Genomic DNA, 16544 nt, shown 5'->3' with positions numbered 1-16544 from the left:
ACCTGTGTCCTGTTTCTCACAAAACAGACATACTAAATCTTTCTCTCCCCGGCAACTGCTTAAACAGGGTTTCCTATTCTCCTACTTGCTCCTTCAGTTTCGGTTCATATTACAGACATTTAATATTTTGTTTCATTGGTTACAACAGCTTATAACAGTTCACTAACTTATATAATCAATACATCTACATTGGTTACAACAGCTTACAACAGTTCACTAACTCATACAATCACTACATCTACAATCTCAAACAGTGTTTATAACTTTATTTCCTGATTGTAATTGTTTCAAGACCATACTATGATATTAACCAGGTAGAAAGCATAGAAATAGGGACAAGAAGCGTTACTTACTTACCAACAGACAGCCAACACTAATACACAAAAACGAATTATATTAGCGACTACTACCGATCAAAACCATTGCAAAAACTTTTTAGAAGTTACGTTACCCGTTGTATGCATTTTATATAGTTTATTCATTTTCACTGCTCTGAATTACTGGTCACGATTTGTTAGCTAGGGGGCAGCTGACGTTTGTTAGCGGTTAGCTGACGTTTTCTAGCTAGCTACAGTTATAAATCAATCAACTTTTGCAGCTCTTAGAATTCGAGTCAATGAGATAAGCTTGCAATGCAATGTATGTAGTGTTCCTTACCTAGCAAGGTGACTGGAGATTACTGAAGTCACGTGCAAAGTCACGTGCAAAATAACTCACGCTGGGGGGTCGGTAAGGAATATCTGAAACTCACGCGTGAAAATGTTAAATGTTGTTAGGTTACTGAGTAAGAACGTAATTACTTTTGTATTAAATGACTGTTTGCAATATTCTATTAACATTCAAATTCTTTAGTCAAGTTACAGGTAGCTGAACGCAAGTTCTAAACCATTATAGAAACAGTTTGAAAAAAACAGTGTTGGCCTGAGATGAAATACCTACAGTAACCCTTGTTTCTTCGTGTGCCTACCAGTTTGGTTGCTTACTATTTTATGTTTCCTAGTTGATCCTCAAGTTCGGATGTTTTGTGCTTCTTCGCATATCAACAGTTGAACAGGTATGGTAACATCGTTAGCTAACTTGTCTAAATCGTGTTTCTTAGGGTATCAACAAGTTAGAATGTTAGAATATGTGTTTACTCCTTGTAACTTTTATCAACTGATACATAACGTTGGCTAAATCGTGTTTCTTTGTGTAACATTATCCACATCATGTGGATAACGTTTCTATTGGTAGTAAATTTAGATTAGCTAAACCTGGACCTATTGTCTGTGTATCCACATTGTTCTTAGCTAGCCTGTGTGTGTCTTATGCTGCCAGTTTTTTAAACTTATTTTCAGAACATTGCTTTCAGGTGATGACGTTTCCTGTAGTTTTGTTCCCGGAGGAGGATGACTGTGTGGCAGCAGTTCCACGCCAGGTATGTGAATTACATGTTGATCTCGTAATTGCTGCAATGTTTACTTGGTTTCACCATATTTACCTGTTCACTAACTTTTATATGTTTATTTTTAGGATGGAGCAAGCACAGTACTCCAAGGCACCAGAGAGGTACTACCCGCCTCCCCATCATGTAGAGGATGACTATGTAGGTAAGTGTGGGTTCATTCACTTAACCCAGATGCTTAACTTGTTATTAAAGCATGTTGCTTCCAACTGTATTTTTCAATTTCAATTTATTTTTAAGAGCAAGAAGGCAAATGTAGGAGGAAGTTTTAGCTTTGCACATGAAGGTAAGAATGAACATTTTGGTGGATACTGCGATTTTTGTTCTGATTGTAAAATAACCAGATATTTAGGACTGAAAAATGCTGGCTCTACAATCAGGTAAAAACAAGACTACAGTTACGCTAGCATCTTGTCTTAATGAAACAGCTTTTGTCTGAACGTGTGCCCTTTACTAAAATGCAATACTGTACAGCCTTTCTGAAATTACATGTATATGTCAGTTTTGTTTATTTCACTATTAAGCCATTGACATACCATTGTGCTTTTTAGCTTCTAAAAAACGTCTGACTGAAAAGAATGTCAAGCCGAGGGCACAGCTGGCTCTACAATCAGGTAAAAACAAGATTATAGTTGCGCTAGCATGTGGTCTTCATGAAACATTATTTGTCTTGAATGTCATGCAATTCTCAAAATCATGTCAGACCATTTAAGTACAATATCTGATTACTGTATTACAGAAGCCATAAGGAAGAATCTTTCCAACCGGGATGCCACTGATGAGGCTGTCCAGAACCAGGTCCCCAGGTACCAGAAAGGGGCAGCTGACCATGCAGGTGGGAGATGTCGCGGCAGTAAAAGGGACCTGCCGTGAATATGAATGACATCTCCGGCACAACCAATATTGCTGCTAAGCTGCACTACTGTAGCCTATTTTTATTTTTATTTTTTACTGCTGCTATGTACAGTGTTATATATATGATTGCATTATCCTCTTAATGTTCTTAATTCTGACTGTAGTTATGCCACCATTCATAAGCTTATTGCACTGATGTATCTGATATTCAATAACTATTGATTGCTGCTAGGTCATACTTATGTATATTACTGCCATTCTAGCCCTTGTTTATTTTGTATTGTATTATGTTTATTTTGTACTTTCACATTCAAATACTGTAATTTTACTATCTGTTACTGGACACGTTTTCTTGCACTATTTGATTGTGTAAATTTCAATTCATTTGCACGTTTATTTTGTATGCTTGCTGTATAATGCATTTGTTTTTGTATGCATCTTGCACTATTTGAAATAAATTGTTTACATTTTATTTAGTTAATTGTCATTTGTGATATGACCAACATTATTATAAATAAAATTTAATATTGGGGCCCGCTGGGTTTATTGCATAAAAGCGGCTAGCCGCCATCGGGTCGCTGCTGACCCGCTGATCAGGGTATTGTTAGAAGGCACTGTCATCAAAGCGGCCCACCGGCGGTATCTTTCGCTCTGTGATCTTTAGAAAAAGGACAGTAATTTAAGATTGGTCAATAATTATTCAATATACATTTTTAACAGTTACTACCGGTAGAGGTTTGCTAATATAATTGAAATGCGTAACTAGTAAGCAGCGTGGTGTTTTAGGCAAGCTGCGGATTAAATGTATTCTGACGTCATAATCAAATTCTGGAACTCTGAGTTAGTACTGAACTCATGTCCGGGGGGCCGTAAGGCATATTTGAACTCACGCGTGAAAAGGTTAATGAGCCTTGGCTGCCCATGACTCTGTCGCCGGTTCACTGCTTTTCCTTCCTTGGACCACTTTTGATAGGTACTGACCACTGCAGACTGGGAACACCCCACAAGGGCTGCAGTTTTGGAGATGCTCTGACCCAGTCTTCTAGCCATCACATTTTGGCCTTTGTGAAAGTCGCTCAGATCCTTACGCTTGCCATTTTTTTATATAAAGGTGCTGGTCATAAAATTAGAATATCATCAAAAAGTGGATTTATTTCAGTAATTCCATTCAAAAAGTGAAACTGGTATATTATATTCATTCATTACACACAGACTGATATATTTCAAATGTTTATTTCTTTTAATTGTGATGATTATAACTGACAACTAATGAAAATCCCAGATTTAGTATCTCTGAAAATTAGAATATGACTTGGTGTTTTACTGTAATGATTACGTGTTCCCTACATTTTTGTTGAGCAGTGCACAGTATATACACATGCCTAAGATCTCTGACACACCCAGACGACATATATACACACCCATATCCAGATTAGCATACCTTTATTCACTCACACACCTTATGCACACCTCACCTATAACTAAGCAGCTTCTTGCCCAACTGGGCTTGTCCATAGACACATGCCTTTTGTCCCTGTATTTAATCAGCGATAAATCCCAGGATATTATTGCAGTTGACAAAGAATCTTAATTTTTTTTGTTTTTAAAAAAAGAATACCAAAAGGTATCTATAGAAACAAGCTCCTACCTATATACAGGTTCTGGTAATAACATTTGAATATCATCAAAAAGTTGATTTATTTCAGTAATTCCATTCAAAAAGTGAAACTTTATATTCATTCATTACACACAGACTGATATATTTCAAATGTTTATTTATTTTAATTATGATGATTACAACTGACAACTAATGAAAATCCCAAATTCAGTATCTCCGAAAATTTGAATATTACTTAAGACCAATACAAAAAAAATATTTAAAAAAATGTTGGCCAACTGAAAAGTATGAACATGAAAAGTATGAGCATGTACAGCACTCAATACTTAGTTGGGGCTCCTTTTACCTGAATTACTGCAGCAATGCGGCGTGGCATGGAGTCGATCAGTCTGTGGCACTGCTCAGGTGTTATGAAAGTCCAGGTTGCTCTGATAGTGGCCTTCAGATCTTCTGCATTGTTGGGTATGGCGTATCGCATCTTCCTCTTCACAATACCCCATAGATTTTCTATAGGGTTAAGGTCAGGTGAGTTTGCTGGCCAATTAAGGACAGGGATACCATGGTCCTTAAACCAGGTACTGGTAGCTTTGGCACTGTGTGCAGTTGCCAAGTCCTGTTGGAAAATGAAATCTGCATCTCCATAAAGTTGGTCAGCAGCAGGAAGCATGAAGTGCTCTAAAACTTCCTGGTAGATGGCTGCGTTGACCTTGGACCTCAGAAAACACAGTGGACCAACACCAGCAGATGACATGGCACCCCAAACCATCACTGACTGTGGACTTCAAGCAACGTGGATTCTGTGCCTCTCCTCTCTTCCTTCAGACTCTGGGACTTTGATTTCCAAAGGAAATGCAAAATGTACTTTCATCAGAGAACATAACTCAGCAGCAGTCCAGTCCTTTTTGTCTTTAGCCCAGGCGAGATGCTTCTGACGCTGTGTCTTGTTCAAGAGTGGCTTGACACAAGGAATACGACAGCTGAAACCCATGTCTTGCATACGTCTATGCGTGGTGGTTCTTGAAGCACTGACTCCAGCTGCAGTCCACTCTTTGTGAATCTCCCCCACATTTTTGAATGTTTTTTTTTTCACAATCCTCTCCAGGGTGCGGTTATCTCTATTGCTTGTACACTTTTTTTCTACCACATCTTTTCCTTCCCTTCGCCTCTCTATTAATGTGCTTGGACACAGAGCTCTGTGAACAGCCAGCCTCTTTAGCTATGACCTTTTTTGTCTTGCCCTCCATGTGCAAGGTGTCAATGGTCGTCTTTTGCACAGCTGTCATGTCAGCAGTCTTCCCCATGATTGTGTTGCCTACAGAACTAGACTGAGAGACCATTTAAAGGCCTTTGCAGGTGTTTTGGGTTAATTAGCTGATTAGAGTGTGGCACCAGGTGTCTTCAATATTGAACCTTTTCACAATCTTCAAATTTTCTGAGATACTGAATTTGGGTTTTTTATTAGTTGTCAGTTATAATAATCAAGATTAAAAGAAATAAACAATTGAAATATATCAGTCTGTGTGAATTAATGTATACATTATACAAGTTTCACTTTTTGAATGGAATTACTGAAATAAATCAACTTTTTAATGATATTGAAATGTTATGACCAGTACATGTATATACAGTTGTGCTCATACGTTTGCATACCCTGGTGGAAATGGTACCCTGGTACCACTTTGCATACCCTGGTGGCATTGATTTTGAAAATATGACAGATAATGCAAATCAGTCTTTATTATCAGTTTTTTTTAGGTATAGTGATTATATGAAGCCATTTACTATCACATAGTTCCTTGGCTTCTTTTTAAATAATAATGATAACAGAAATCACCCAAATGGCCCTGATCAAAGTTGACATGTTCACTTGTTACAGACACACAAGGTGACACACACAGGTGAAAATGGCAATTAAATGTGACTTTTCCACCCCTGTGACTTTTTAAATTACATTTAGTGTCTGTGTAAAAGTAGTAAATGAGTTTGTTAGCTCTCACCTGGATGCACTCAGCAGGCTATATACTGAGCCATGGGGAGCAGAAACAAACTGTCAAAAGACCTGCGTAACAAGGTAATGGAACTTTAAAAAGATGGAAAAGGATATAAAAAGAAATCTAAAGTCTTGCAAATGCCAGTCAGTACTGTTCAATCACTTATTAAGAAGTGAAAAAGTCAGGGATCAAGAAATATTTCAGGAGAATCTGCCTGAAAAATAGTTTGGGACACAAAGAAAAACCCACAGGTAACCTCAGGAGGAATATAGGCAGCTCTGGAAAATGACGGTGTGGTTGTTTCAAGGAGCACAATACGACGATACTTGAACAAAAATGACCTGCATGCATGAATCTCTGGCACACTGTAATTTAGAGTGACGAGAAAAATAGAGCTTTATGGTCACAACCATAAGCGCTATGTTTGGAGAGGGGTCAAAAAGGCCTACATTGAACAGAATACAATCCCCACTGTGAAGCATGGTGGTGGTTCACTGATGTTTTGGGGGTGTGTGAGCTCTAAAGGCACAGGGAAACTTACAAGGCCAAGTTGACCCTCAAGTGGCAGAAAAAGGTGAAGGTTCTGTAGTGGCCATCACAGTCTCCTGACCTTAATATCATCGAGCCACTCTGGGAAGAACTCAAATGTGTGATTCATGCAAGACCACAAAAGACTTTGCACCTGATAAAATTCAGGGCCTCATAGACAACTATTACAAAAGACTGCACGCTGTCATTGATGCTAAAGGGGGCAATACACAGTATTAAGAATTACGGGTATGCAGACTTCTGAACAGGAGTCAGTCCATTTTCTTCTTTGTTGCCATGTTTTGTTTTATTATTGTGCCATTCTGTTATGCCCTACAGTTGAATGTGAATCCTATAAGAAATAAGACGTGTTTTCCCTGCTCACTGTTTTCTTTACAAATGGTACATATATTAGCAATTTTCCAAGGGTATGCAAACTTTGAGAACAACTGTATGTATATAAAAGCAGCACAGTGCATTTGAAAGGACTACATTGTGGGGGGACAGTCCTTGTGACACCTCTGCTGTGTGAATATTTGTGCTAAAAAGGAATTACCTTTAATTGTCCACACCACTGCTTTTCCTGAAAATCCTTGGTGTCCAGGTAGGCAATGTACACATATGACCAAACAATGACTATTCTTATTTTTCCTTTACCTGAATGTTCATTCTGTGGAATGACTTGCGCTGAACAAAATCGCCTTCACTCTCATCCAGTGATGCTTTTGTCGGAATATGGGTTTAATCTATGGCACCAATCACTCTGGGGAACCCTATGAAAGGAGTATGCTGCATTTAATATACAACAGTAAACATCATAGGGTCTGCATTATTTACAGATGAAGTAGTCACCGAAAGTTGTCTACCTGCTATTTCATAAAAGCCCTCTTTAATAGATTGTGTGGGGGAGTGGCCTGGGAAGACACATTTATCAAGTAGATCTGTTAGAGCAAGAACCACCCTGCGAAATGCGCAGCAGACCGTGTTTCTGTTTCTGTTCTCTGCATCACCCACACCACACATTGAATTACATGTAGCAAAAAAACATAATGCATGCTATGCATACAGTCTGTGGAACTGTAAGCGCACAACTTCAATGCGTCGCACTGGCAACATACAGGTCAAGAAGCTGATAAAGTAATTCCCTCCGCTGAGAATCTATATCTTTCATAAAGACACTCATCAGAGAAAGCCAATGGGTTTTATCGGTCTATGAATACTCATGCTAAGAGACCCTCTCACCCTCTCTCTTTAATACGTGTAAATCTGATATTTTGAAAATAACCTGCTCCGGAGCAGTTTAGGTGTGCAGCATAACTTACCATGAAGATGTAACCCGGTAACAAGTGACAACCCAGGGTTCAACCTGAAGTTAGCGTGCTAACCCTCCATCCATCCTGATTCATAGTTATAGGCCTCCAGACTGGTTTTTGTATTTGTTTGTCCATTGTTTCTGTCTGTCATTCAATATTCAGGTGTTTCAATGATCCTGTTTGACCCATTATAATTCCCTCCCCTGTCCATCACAATTTGTCAATTTGCTCTTGTGTGACAGTGGCCCAATCACTGGCCACACACTAATTATTTGCACATGTTCCTGTCGTTGATTGATGGCCAATCACACCCCACTTCCCTTGGTTTAAAAAACCAGTGTTTACAGCTTTGACAATCTTGCAGACGTGTTCAATAGTGCATTTTGGAACCCTGTAGATATTCAAACACTAAGACATATATACATTTCATATATACACACTTACTAGGGAGAATGTTTCCTGTGGTTTGTGATGCTATGTAATACATTTTGTCTCTGTGTTCCTGCCACTCCATATTGTTAAATTTACTTGTTGTTTAGTCTGTGTCTAACCACTCAGGGTTTAATTATTATTTGTCATATGTGACTTTTCATTGTTTATTTCTGGGGGAAGGGGACTGCACATACAGGGAATGCATATAAGCAAACACCCCCATGGGCTAAAATTCAACTCTTAGAATTTACTTGTCTATGTACACTAGGTATTTATAAAATAAACTTTTGTTTAACACTGTAGTTCTGGTGTCTGTCATCCCTGTTCTACCTCACAATTCCACCTCCTCACTAACAAACCGATGTGTACTGGTATAATGGTTTGTTGTGGTTCCTCTAGCATAGAGGGCATGTAACAACAGTACTCTTTAGATTTGACTACTGTCTTAAAAACTGTAACTTGACTATAACATTTGCTTGCTAAACATGCTGGATAAACTGGGAGCTGTCTGCCTGTCAACTACTTCAATAAGATTTTCAACAGTTTAACCTCAGTTACTTTGCTGTTGTTCAGACAGCTGCACACTTAGTATAACAAATTGTGGCGTTGTAAAAACGGTTGGCTGGTAAGCCCTCACCCATCTGAGCGATTGGCTAATAATGCCCTCACCCGCTATCTGCTGAATCTGATTCGGACGGTTCTGGTCCTCTACAGGGTGTCCGGTAAAAACGAGAAGGATGGTTCAATGTTTAAGACATTTATTCCTCCTCTTCTTGACCATCACACATTGAGCACACTCAATCAAGATTTGCCGCAACTGAACTGGTTGTGGACTTGTTTGTCAAGTTGAACTGCTTGTGGTTCTATGAATCGTAAAACACAAGTACCATTAGGAGTGCTATACGTGAAGCATGCAAACAGGGTTCACTGCCTATTAATATTTGAATGCAGATACAGACTTTACATATAACTTCACACGTATTAGATATACAGTCAATATTGTCAGGTTCAACCGGCAATAGTGCAGCAAAGCTAACCCTACAGCACCTTGGAGCTACTGAGCCAGAAGTCCCATAACACGTGTTGCCGTATATTAACTATGTAACGCCACTATCACGTGCAATGGTAATACACGCATGATCTACTCAGACTAATGGTATTAACTAACTTTCTTCACACTTGTACTTGACCAATTTTAGAACAGTATCACATGGTGTATAAAGTAAAAGTTAAACACATAACGCTGTGCACATAATCATATTGCTCTGGTAGCAGGTAGGCTACTTGCTATACAATGCTATACAAAGTTGTAGCTAACATTTCTGACCATCAATTACCGTAAACATTTCCGTACTCTACATAACCCGCTGCCAATTGACCTCTCGCCGGCTCCTCCCCCAAAACGGCCATTGTCCAATCTCACATCATAGCAACCGTTACTATGTGAGCAGGTCTGACAAACATAGACTCCAAGCAAGATGGTGAAGCGGTGCGCCCACGGCGTTTGTAAATCGGATACTATATACCCAGAGAGATTGTCAGGAGGAGTTGTGTTCTTTCCATTCCCAAAGCCGAAAACACAACTTGAGCGGTGCCTACAATGGATAAAACAGTTAAATGTGTTGAAAATTAAGAAGCATAAATACGTCTGCTCTAGGGTAAGGCTAACAGCTAACTAGTTACTGTGTTGTCTAGATCTACTAACTATAGGCAAAAACAAATTGGACCAAAGTAATGATTACCATGGATATCATTGCCAGAATGTTAACCTACTCTCTAAGCTAAGTTTAAAGAGCCCTTTAGCTTTAGCCAACATTAGTTAACATGTTAGCTAACGCTAGCTACATTAGCTGCTGTTGTGTTGGGTCTTTGAGCTCCCCAACTTTATTTTTCGTCAGTTTACAACAAAGTCGAACATAACGCCCCAACAAGCAACTTTAAATAATTTTGTTTTTATCTTTCATGTAGCATCTTATGAACGGAAAACCTACCCGAGAAATGTTAGTTAGCTTTGAATGGCTTTGACGCGCATGTAGGTTTAGCTAGCTAACATACCCTTTTATTGTCTATTGCTACTCGCAATAGACAATAATAGACCATGACATATGAAAGAGAACTTACCCGGCAGTGCAAGAGCATGACTGGTTCACAAGGCTGTGCTGGTTGCATTTGAGGTACAGGTCATGGGGTTTCTCAGATTTCGCTTGAGACGGGTAAGCATTAGCCTCGATAGTAGTCGTGTCTCCTTCATCGCGTATTTTTATATTTCGAATATATCCGTCCACTGCATACTGTAAGCCCTTTTGCCTCGATCTGGAGGTATTGCTCCAAAAAAGGTCACTGACACGCACGGGTATACCTCTTCCCTCATGGCAATCTGTCGCGCTGGTCGTGTTTGACCATTTGTTTGTCGGACGTAGCAACAGTAACTAAGGGGGGCGGTGCTCGGCGAAAGTCTAATTACTTTGCTCAACTCACCCTTAGATGCACGCACAGCATTCAACCATCAAACCCATATAGCACACTTGAGCTTGGGTACTTGCATCTTCTTGGTCTCATCCAACTGTTCGCAGATGGGCAGGCAGGGCAAGTGGTTTGTGTGCGCTCTTCCCATGGTTGGGTTGGTGAACAGGGGTCGTTATGGCAACAGGGCCACTCAACTAACAACGACGCAACGTAGGAGGGACTAGGGGAACGTTCATTAGAGGGGGGAACAGGACAGCCTTTTGCATCGGCATCCTTCATAGAACTAACAGCCATATTTAGTGGGAAGTTGGGAAAGCATGAATTTGCTTGCCAAAATTAAATAATCATTAGATTAAGTTATTTCCACAGGCAAAAGTTTACATGGTGTTTTTGGTAACTGGCTAACTGTGAATATAGCCTGCTCCGCATGTATGACACGTCAGTGTTCACAGTACTGTTGTCTACATGTAATCCACTAGGCATACCTTGAAACAGCATTGATTTGTCAACAGGAACTTATCATTTGAAAAGCGTAGTTTTACTAATAAATGTGTGTTCATGTGATTGTTTGTTGGGATGGTATAAGACGGGAAAACATGTCCGTAATAACCAGAAGGTTGTCATGTTTAACCGTGAGATCAGTTCTAGCTACATTGTGGGTGAATCTCAACCAGGCAAATGGAACGTGAAAGAGCACTTTGCGCTTGCCTGTAATTAGTGCACCACATGAGCATGATCATTGTTGCCGTTTCAAAAATAACAAATGCTTCCTTGATTTGTTGATGTGTTAATAACACGCCATTATTAACAAACGTAGATACTGCCTTCCAAACAAAATGTTGATCAAAATAACAAGACCGAGAGAAATATAAACAATTTAAAAGAATAGTGTCACTACTTTTCAGGAGAGCCATTTTTAAGAAGAAAAACATGTTCTGGGACATTGTCTTTTTTGCAGAAATGCCTTCTTGAAAATGTGAACTTTCATGTGACTTAATAATAATAAACTAGTATGCAAAGTGTAAATATAAATACAATTTCAAACTAAAATCCTTGTTTAACCAGCGGACAATACAGGAATTTTCCTTCCATTGGCTGAGATAATGAAGGGGCAGGACATGCTGACATACTGAGTTTTGATTGGTCTATCAAGTAACCGGTTTTGTCACAGTGCGACTTCTTGGTCAATAAATCATTGTGATCCTGGAATTTTCAAAAATGGACAACTGGGATTGCATTGCTGCAGCTGTGAATTACATCGCTGCCCTGAATTTTGCTGGTGTTATCAATATATCTGAAGTTGTGAGACTACTTTCTGGAGTACAATGATGCCATAACTCAGAAGATGAATCGGACGACGATGAGGAAATCCCAGACTTTGATACCGTTCAAAACGGTCAGTCAAAATAGAGGCATTTCATTGCAGTGCCAGTGGATTTACAAGAAAAGGACAACCGTGGCAGTTGATGATAGCGACAATGAAAGATGCATAGATTCTTATATTAAACACCTTGAATGTGAACGATAGCGAACTAGCTGTAGCTACTGACGTTATAGGCAAGCAGTTGATCCTTCACCTTCCTCATGATCGTTGATGTCCCACAAGGTGAGATCTTGCATGGAGCCTCGGACCGAGGGAGATTGATCGTCATCTTGAACTTCTTCCATTTTCTAATAGTTGCCCCAACAGTTGTTGCCTTCTCACCAAGCTGCTTGCCTATTATCCTGTAGCCCATCCCAGCCTTGTGCAGGTCTACAATTTTATCCCTGATGTCCTTACACAGCTCACTGGTCTTGGCCATTGTGGAGAGGTTGGAGTCTGTTTGATTGAGTGTGTGGACAGGTGCAGTTAATACAGGTAATGAGTGGAGAACAGGAGGGCTTCTTAAAGAAAAACTAACAGGTCTGTGAGACCTGGTTGGTAGGTGATCAAATACTTATGTCATGGAATAAAATGCAAATTAATTATATAAAAATCATACAATGTGATTTTCCGTCTCTCACAGTTGAAGTGTACCTATGATAAAAATTACAGACCTCTACATGCTTTAACATTAATAAATTATACTGGGTAAAAATGGTGAAATGTGAAATATTAATTCACTCCAGTTTTTACATGGTTTTTCTAGATAAAAATATCTCTTTTACAAGCAGAGCATGCCACCTGCCCCAGGGAGACAAGTTTGTATGCACTTTCCTAGAAACTCATAGAAAAATGTTCTGCTGTTGTTTGCACGACACCATATCCCTTGCCTTGTATGACCATCCTGATCCCACGAGGTCAGATTTTGTTTCACTCCACACATTTGTCTGGATAAACATGCACTCTAAACATTTGGTTGGGGCATTGACAGTGGGTATTGATTAAAGTTATTCTGCAGGAGACTGTCAATCAAAACAATGACACATGACGTTTTACATAGCGTCTCATCTCATTCTGTGTAAATGTCAATACTGGCAACAGGCATGTTTATTTTGCTGTACCCGCTAATCACCTTGTGCCCTCTATTTTGGTGTGGCTGTCTGTGACATACTGATACAGGAGGAAAACCTGGGGACAAAAGAGCTGGGTCATTATGTGACTTTCTGCTCATTTGTTTTCTTTAACCAGCTGTGTGCTCATAAATATGTTTGTAACTGGCTGAAAAGAACAAATAACATGAACTCATCTCTGGTCTGATAATTTATTGCCACCGGCACCCAGGTATAGTGACAGGAAGCCAAACCGTCACAACTGGTGGAGGATACAGTCAAGTTGAGGCACAGACCCTAGACAAGACAACCTGCACAGGCAGAACGGGGTTTGGACTCCCGCAGCAGAAACGTCTACATGGAGCAACTTCTACAAAGGCTGGCAGACTGCACCTTTGCCCAGAACAAGAATCTGGAATTGCTTCCTGACGAACTAGCGGGGGCTAGTCAGCAACCCAAGCAGACTCCTAATGTCAGTGCCCTGATCCCGAGACTCTTGGACGGTGACAACATAGATGCCTATCTCTTAGCCTTCGAGAGGACCGTAACGAGGGAGGGGTTGCCCGAAGCAGTGTGGGCTGGTCTGCTAGCTCCTTTACTCATGGGCAAAGCCCAGGAAGCTTACCTGGATGTGGAGGAGGAAGCAACCTGAGATTACACGCATCTGAAGAGAGAGGTGTGCTCCAGGTATCACTTCAGTCCCTGCGACCAGTCTCAGGGACTGAGGTGAAAAACCGGGAGGATGAAGTGCCAAGGGACCATCTCTTCCTCATCCGGCTAGTAAAGGGATGGCTGAACCCCATCCACTCAACCAAAAGATCTTGGAAACGCTGGTGATTGATAAAAGTTTACGGGAACCTCCTCAGCCTTTGCAGAGATTAGTGGGGCAGGTTAATCCGACTACAGTGGATCATTGAAAACTATGCTGGCACACAGAGTAGGCTCCAGTTCGTAGTGTATGCGTTCGCTTATCTAGAAAGGATACAGAGACCTTCCTGAACTCGGGGAGCATGGTGTCCCTGGTGAAACAGGACCTCCTAGGGGGTGCAGTACTGACAGAACATGGGACAGCGGTGGTCTGCATACATGGAGAAACCAAACGTTTCCCGTCGACACGCCTTTCCATCACGACTGTGGCGGGGAAGGTATCCATGACCTTTGGAGTTGTCACTTATCTAAAACCACCCCTGCTGCTGGGCAGGGAATGTCGTGTTTGACCGGTTGTGGAGTTGCGCTGATCGGCAATGAGCCCAACGAAGAAAGGATGTGGGCCACCCCGCCAAACAAGCGTCAGCACATTCCTACGGGAACATACACAACGCAGAAAATTTGAAATACAGTGCTGTGCAAAATCTTAGGCCCCTGAAAGACTAACTAAATACATGTATTTACTATAGCCATCTATTTGGGCTTGTGCCGTTGCCATAGCTAGTTAGGCAAAGATTCTCAACACTTGAGGTATATTTTCTCCAATATTAAGTTTGTTTGTAAGCATCGACATTGAAGCTGAATCTTTTAATAACCATGCTGTTGTGTATGTGGGACAATATCTTGATGCCACTCAATAACTTCAAGCAGTTGTCTCCGCTAGCAGTTGCTGTGCAGTTGCAAACTAACATTGAAAAACCATCAAGTATTTAAACAAAATTATTTTTAAGCAATATACAAAAATACCCACAGCATCTAAAGAAAAACAATTATGGACGTTCGTTAAATGCCCGTTGCCTCGCATGAAGATCACATCATTAAACTTTTTCGGAACTGAAAACTGCTAAGTTGTCGATTTGGATATTGCACATCAATATCGCAATTTAGATTATATTTTGATTAATTGTGCAGCCATAGTCTCAACGTGAACAGTGAAGAGTTGACTCCGGAATGCTGGCCTTCTAGGCAGAGTTACAAAGAAAAAGACTTCTCAGGCTGGCCAATAAACAGGAAAGATTAAGATGGGCAAAAGAACACAGAAACTGGACAGAGGAAGATTGGAAAAATTGTTATAGACAGACAAATCTAAGTGTCAGGTGTTCAGATCACATTGGTGAGACACAATTGGTGGAACATTGGTGGAGGAGTGCTTGATGCCATATGTCAAGCATGGTGGAGGCAATGTAATGGTCTGTGGGTGCTTTGGTGGTGGTAAAGTGGGAGATTGAAAAGGGATCTTGAAGAAGAAAGGCTATCACTCTATTTTGCTACACCACGCCATACCCTGTGGAAGAAGTGCTCATCAAGCCCGTCCAACATGTGGGAGGTATTTCTGGAAGCATGGGGTGAAATCTCTTCCGATTCCTTAAGCAAATTGAAAACTAGAATGCCAAAGGTCAACAAGTATGTAATTGCTGCAAATGGAAGATTCTTTGACGAAAGCAGTTTGAGGGCACAATTATTATTTCAATTCAAAATAATTATTTCTAACCCTGTCAATGATTTATATTTCTTATTCATTTTGCAATATTTCCTATTCAAACTAATTTCATGGATGTTTTCGCAAGGTCCTCCTCCAGCACTCACCATCTGTCTCCCGAATGCAGCTCTCATCCCAGATCCACCTCCAGTACTCACCATCTGTCTCCTGAAGGCAGCTCTGATCCCAGATCATCATCCCCAAAATTCTGAGCACCTGAACACATGCTGCTTGATTACCTGTTGGGACGATCTCTGCCTGTGAAACGGACTCTGATCTTGCTTGCTCCTTTTGTTACGTTACATTACAGTTTTCATGGAAAGGACAAGGACATTTTTAAGTGACCCCAAACTTTGGACGGTAGTGTAAATCTAAAAAGAGACTTAATAATTCAGTTTAAGGAATTACAAAGAACAAAATGGTAGTTCTAGTATGGTCATTCCCAAACCAAATAGTGTCCTCACTGACGTCCTGAGCCATGGTAAACTGTAGGTTAAGTTGGCACTAGAATAAAAAGAGAACTGCAGTATTCTGAGAGATGCTTTTACGCATTAATGGCCATGTGAGAGACATTTGAAGACAAAATTACAGTTCAAATGATAAAACAAATATGTATGCTTTATAAAATGACCAATCACAGTGGAAATGTTGTCACACCAACATGGTAAGCAACCTTTCATTTCCATAACTATTGATCAAATAGACAGGATGTTTTGTGCCATGTAGCAGAATATAAAAAAATCTAAAAATACTTCTGCGCTGCTGTCAATCCTTTGGGCCCAGAGCTTGTGTAAGAGTATTAAGACTGACAATTACAAAGTGAATTAAAAAAATGCCCAGACACTAAGAAGACTCTGGGGGTCAGGGCTTAAAGACTAGAGGACACTAAGATATGTGTGTTTGTGAGGATGCACGCACCATCCATCTGTGCAGAAGGTGCAGTTAGCAGTTAAATAAAATGTAAAAGGACAAGTCAGCTAGTTCTTTTTGCTGCCATACATGCCTAACACAACATAAA

At 40.2% G+C, this 16544-nt stretch overlaps 1 long non-coding RNA gene across 1 annotated transcript; it reads left to right on the top strand.

Moving 5' to 3' along the window:
• Window positions 1–1371: 1371 nt before the first annotated feature.
• Window positions 1372–2035, top strand: LOC109615621. Its single transcript, XR_002196610.2, has 4 exons — window positions 1372–1417; window positions 1513–1589; window positions 1685–1730; window positions 1996–2035. It is a non-coding gene; the product is annotated as an uncharacterized LOC109615621 (long non-coding RNA).
• Window positions 2036–16544: the final 14509 nt, after the last annotated feature.

Source organism: Esox lucius, chromosome 21 (assembly GCF_011004845.1).
Source record: "Esox lucius isolate fEsoLuc1 chromosome 21, fEsoLuc1.pri, whole genome shotgun sequence".
NCBI lineage: Eukaryota > Metazoa > Chordata > Actinopteri > Esociformes > Esocidae > Esox > Esox lucius.
Note: the sequence above shows the minus strand (reverse complement) of the source record. Positions and strands in the feature narration are given on the sequence as shown.